Consider the following 6,000-nt stretch of genomic DNA (forward strand, 5'->3'; position numbering starts at 1 on the left):
CCGAGGAGTTTGGGGGGGGCTTGGGGAATTTGGGGAGGTTTTGAGGGGGTTTGGGGGGTCTTGAGGAGGATTTTGGGGGGCATTTGGGGACCCCCCCGACTGCTCCAGGCACATCCAGGAGGCGCTGGAGCTGCGGGTGTGGCAGGACCGGGAGTCCTGGGGGGAGTTTGGGGGTTCCCGAGGAGGATTTTGGGGGGTTGGGGAGGTTTAGAGGGGCTTTGGGGGTCCCGAGAAGGTTTTGGGAGGATTTGGGGAGGTTTTGGGGGTCCCGAAGAGGCTTCGGGGGAGTTTGGGGGGGCTTTGGGGGTCCCAAGGAGGGTTTGGGGGGGGGGTTGAGGAGGTTTTGGGTGTTTGGGGGGAACTTGGGGAATTTGGGAAGGTTTTGAGGGGGCTTTGGGGGGTCCCGAGGAGGTTTTGGGGAGGTTTTGAGGGGATTTTGGGGGTCCCGAGGAGGTTTTGGGGGGTTTGAGGCTGTTTTGGGGAGGTTTTGAGGGGATTTTGGAGGGTCCCGAGGAGATTCCGAGGAGGTTTTGAGGGGATTTTGGGGGTCCCGAGGAGGTTTTGGGGGGGGTTGAGGCTGTTTTGGGGGGGTTTTGAGGGGATTTTGGAGGGTCCCGAGGAGATTCCGAGGAGGTTTTGAGGGGATTTTGGGGGTCCCGAGGAGGTTTTGGGGGGCATTTGGGGGATTTGGGGAGGTTTTGAGGGGGTTTTGGGGGTCCCGACGAGGTTTCGGGGGTCCCGGGGAGGGTTTGGGGACCCCCTGCGACCCCCCCGGCCCCCCCAGGCACATCCAGGAGGTGCTGGAGCTGCGGGCGCGCCAGGACCGGGAGCTGCACCGGCGGCTCCTGGGGGGATTTTGGGGGTCCCGGGGAGATTTTGGGGGTCCCGGGGAGGTTTTGGGGGTCCCGGGGGGATTTTGGGGGTCCCGGGCAGGTTTTGGGGACCCCCTGTGACCCCCCCAGGCACATCCAGGAGGTGCTGGAGCTGCGGGCGCGCCAGGACCGGGAGCTGCGGGAGCTGCACCGGCGGCTCCGAGCCCTCAAAGAGGCCCGGGGGGACCCCCCGAAATGGGGAGGGGGCGGCGGGACCCCCCCCCAGCGCGGCCTCGGGGCTTCCCCGCGGCGGCCTCGGGGGGCCCGGGCGCGAGGGCGGGGCCGGGGCGCGGCCCTGACAGGTTTGGGGTGAAAAAAGGGGATTTTGGGGTTCAAAGGGGGGGGTTGGGGTGTAAAGAGGGGGGATTTGGGGTGTGAAGGGGGGTCTGGGGTATAAAGAGGGGATTTTGGGGTGTGAAGGGGGGGATTTGGGGTGAAAAGAGGGGATTTTGGGGTGTGAAGGGGGGGATTTGGGGTGAAAAGGGGGGATTTGGGGTGTGAAGGGGGGGTTTGGGGTGTAAAGAGGGGGATTTGGGGTGTGAAGGGGGGGATTTGGGGTGAAAAGAGGGGGATTTGGGGTGTGAAGGGGGGATTTTGGGTGTGAAGGGGGGGTTTGGGGTGTGAAGGGGGATTTGGGGTCGAAGGGAGGGTTTTGGGGTGCGAAGAGGGGATTTTGGGGTGCAGAGGGGGGGTTGGGGTGTGAAGAGGGATTTTGGGGTGTGAAGGGGGGGTCTGGGGTATAAAGAGGGGATTTTGGGGTTCAAAGGGGGTTTTGGAGAGTGAAGGGGGGATTTTGGGGTGTGAAGGGGGGGATTTGGGGTGAAAAGAGGGGATTTTGGGGTGTAAAGGGGGGATTTTGGAGTGTGAAGGGGGGATTTGGGGTGTGAAGGGGGGGATTTGGGGTGAAAAGAGGGGATTTTGGGGTGCAGAGGGGGGTTTGGGGTGAGAAGAGGAGGTTTTGGGGTGTGAAGGGGGGATTTGGGATACAGAGGGGGGATTTTGGGATCGAAGGGGAGGTTTTGGGGTGCAAAGGGGGGATTTGGGGTGCAAAGAGGGGATTTTGGGTACAGAGGTGGGGTTTTGGGGTCGAAGGGGGGTTTTGGGATCGAAGGGGGGGTTTTGGAGTGAGAAGAGGAGGTTTTGGGGTGCGAAGAGGGGATTTTGGGGTGCAAAGGGGTGATTTTGGGTACAGAGCTGGGGTTTTGGGGTCGAAGGGGAGGTTTTGGGGTGAAAAGGGGGGGTTTTGGGGTGCAAAGGGGGGTTTTGGGGTCGAAGGGAGGGTTTTGGGGTGCGAAGGGAGGGTTTTGGGGTCGAAGGGAGGGTTTTGGGGTGCGAAGGGGGGGTTTTGGGGTGCAAAGGGAGGGTTTTGGGGTGCGAGCATTCTCAGGCTGCCCGAAGGGCTTTTTTGGGGTGCTCCTTGGTTTGGGGAGGAGGCATTTGGGGTGCAGGGGGAGATTTTGGGGTGCGGACTTTGGGAATTTTGGGGTGCGGGTGGGACCTGGGGCACCTTCCCCTCCCCCCTCTCTTTGCCAAACTCCCCTCCCCCACCCGCAGAGGCCTCCGCTCCCTCCCCGGGCCCCCCGACCCCCCCGGCCCCCCCAAAAAAGGGGCTCTTCACCGACGACCTGCACCGGCTGGTGGATGAGTGGGTTCAGGACACGGCGCGGGCCCAGGTGGGGGGGGTGGGGGGCACTTTTGGGGGGCTGGGGGGGAATTTGGGGGGGTCTGGGGGGATCTTTGTGGGGGTTGGGGGGGCCTGCACCCCATTTTTGGGGGGCTGGGGAGATTTTTGGGGGGGGCTGCACCCCATTTTTAAGGGTCTGGGGGCACTTTTCGGGATCTGGGGGGATTTTTGGGGGACTGGGGGGGCCTGCACCCCATTTTTAGGGGGCTGGGGGGATTTTGGGGGGCCTGGGGGGGATTTATGAGGGGACTGGGAGGACCTGCACCCCATTTTAGGAGGGTTGGGGGCATTTGGGGGGGCTGGGGGAGATTTTTTGGGGGTCCTGCACCCCATTTTGGGGGGTCTGGGAGGACTTTTGTGGGTCTGGGGGGATTTTTGGGGGTCTGGGGGCATTTTTGGGGGGGTCCTGCACCCCATTTTGGGGGTCTGGGGGGATTTTTGGGGGGTCCTGTACCCCATTTTTGGGTCTGGGGGGGATTTTTGGGGGGTCCTGCACCCCATTTTGGGGTCTGGAGGGATTTTTGGGGGCCTGCACCCCATTTTTAGGGGGTTGGGGGATTTTGGGGGTCTGGGGGGATTTTTGGGGGGTCCTCCACCCCATTTTGGGGCGTTTGGGGGGATTTTTGGGGGGTCCTCCACCCCATTTTGGGGGGTCTGGGGGGATTTTTGGGGGGTCCTCCACCCCATTTTGGGGGGTTTGGGGGGATTTTTGGCGGGTCCTGCACCCCATTTTTGGGGATCTGGGGGGATTTTTGGGGGCCTGCACCCCATTTTTGGGGATCTGGGGGGATTTTTGGGGGCCTGCACCCCATTTTTAGGGGGTTGGGGGATTTTGGGGGTCTGGGGGGATTTTTGGGGGGTCCTCCACCCCATTTTTGGGTCTGGGGGGGATTTTTGGGGGGTCCTGCACCCCATTTTTGGGGCCTGCGAGGGTCCCCACACTCCTTTTTTTTTTTTTTTTTGGGGGGGGGGGTGGGAAGGTCTCTTTACCTCCCCTTTTTTTTGGGGGGGGGGTGGGGGATCCCCAAAACCTGACCCCCCCCTCCCCCCCCAGGCCACCTCCTCGTGGGTCTCCACCCTGCGCGGCGCCCGCGGGACCCCCCGAAAATGGGGGGAGCTGCCCCCCCCCAAACCCGCCCTGCGCGGGGGGGGCAGCCCCCTCCCCCCGGGGGCCGAGTGAGGAGGGGTCCCGGGACCCCCCCCCCCAACCCCCCCCATCCAATTTGGGCTCGTGCCCCACCCCCCCTCAAAAAAACCGACCCCAAATTTTTGGCCCCTCCCCCCCCCCCCCAAATTCGCTTCGTTTCACCCCCAACCCCCCCCCCCTCAAATTTCCAGCTCCTAAATCCCCTCGTTTCACCCCAAAATTCTCCCTGTTTTGGGGCCTGACTCCCTGCCGTGGTGTGACTCCTATTGATGGCCCCCAAATTCCCTTATTTTACCCTCAAATTGTCCCAAATTCCCCTTTTTTTTGCCGCCCCCCCCCCCCCCCCCATGGGCTGAACCCACTCAATTCACCCCCAAAATCCCCTTTTTAGGGTACAGGACCCCCCCTCCCAGCCCCTCCCCCAATTTCTGGCCCCAAACCCCTCTCATTTTGACCCCAAATCCTCCCTTTTTTGTTCCACCTGGCTCCAATCCCTTTTCTGCCCCCAAAATCTCCGGATTTCAGCCCAAAACTCCTTTTTTTGGGGTCGTTCCCCCTTTTCACTCCTCCCCCCCGAGGTGACCCCATTTTCTGCTGCCCCAAATCCCCTCATTTCACCCCAAAACTCCCCTTTTTTTTGTGCCCCACCCACCCCTTTGGAGGTGACCCCGATTTTCTGCCCCAAATCCCCTTCTTTTACCCCAAAATCCCCTTTTTTGGACCTTCCCCCCCCCCTCTGCATGAGGTGACCCCATTTTTTAGCCCCAAAATCGCCTCATTTCACCCCAAAACTCCCTTTTTTGGGGCCGTCCCCTCTCCCTTTTTCACTTTCTGACCCAAAAATCGCCTCATTTCACCCCAAACCCCCTTTTTTTGGGGCCTAGCTCCCCCTTTTTCACTTTCTGACCCCAAAATCGCCTCATTTCACCCCAAAACTCCCTTTTTTTGTGGCTTTCCCCTTTCCCTTTTTCACTTTCTGACCCAAAAATCTCCTCATTTCACCCCAAAACTCCCTTTTTTTGTGGCTTTCCCCTTTCCCTTTTTCACTTTCTGACCCCAAAATTGCCTCATTTCACCCCAAAACTCCCTTTTTTTGGGGCCTAGCTCCCCTTTTTCACTTTCTGACCCCAAAATTGCCTCATTTCACCCCAAAACTCCCTTTTTTGGGGCCTAGCTCCCCTTTTTCACTTTCTGACCCCAAAATCTCCACATTTCACCACAAAACTCCCTTTTTGGGGGCCTAGCTCCCCCCTTTTCACTTTCTGACCCCAAAATCTCCACATTTCACCCCAAAACTCCCTTTTTTAGGGCCTTCCCCTCCCCCTTTTTCACTTTCTGACCCCAAAATCTCCTCATTTCACCCCAAACCTCCCTTTTTTCATGGCCTTCCCCTCTCCCTTTTTCACTTTCTGACCCCAAAATCTCCTCATTTCACCCCAAACCTCCCTTTTTCCATGGCCTCCCCTTCCCCCCTCAGCATCTCACCCCAATTTTCAGCCCCAAAATCTCCTCATTTCACACAAAAACCCCCACATTTTTTAGGGCCTGTCGCTCTTTTTGTCCCCACACGAAACCACCCCAATTTTTAAGCCTCAAACTTTCACCTCGTTTCACCCCAAAACACGAACGGTCGAACCCCAACCTCTCATCCTCCCCCTCATTTGCCCGAAAATTTCTTTGTTTCTCCTCAAAACACCTCAGGACCCCCCAAATTCCCGTTTTTTCACCCCAAACCCCTCACAGGCCGGGAATTCCTCACGGCAGAGGGGAGCTGGTTGGACTGGTGCCCCACCCCCTCCATACTGGTCGTACTGGTGCAACAGCCCCTCCCTCACTCCTCCCCTCCTCCCTCAGCCCATTTTTGGGTCATTTTGTCGTGTTTTCCGCTCATCTACCTCACCCCTTCACCAGCCAGCGAGCTTTCGGGGTGAATTCACGGGTGTTCTGGTTCGAGAGGGTGGGGGAAGGCGTTTCGTTTGCGGGGAGAATTGTTAAAAAGCGCGAAAAAAGAGGAAAAAAAAGTCTTAAAATTTAAGAAATAAAAGCGTGGCTGGTGCGCGCCACTCCCAAGATGGCGGCCGGCTCGCCACACTCAAGATGGCGGCCGACCCTCGTCCACACTCAAGAGGGCGACGGCGTCGCCACTCCCAAGATGGCGGCCGGCTCGCCACACTCAAGATGGCGGCCGACCCCGCCACACTCAATAGGGCGACGGCGTCGCCACTCCCAAGATGGCGGCTCCGCCCCCCCCACCGCACACCCAATGGGGGCGTTCCGTCCTTCCCAAAATGGCGCCC

This window comes from Coloeus monedula (genome assembly GCF_965178545.1).
Source record: "Coloeus monedula genome assembly, chromosome: 39".
NCBI classification, from domain to species: Eukaryota; Metazoa; Chordata; class Aves; order Passeriformes; family Corvidae; genus Coloeus; species Coloeus monedula.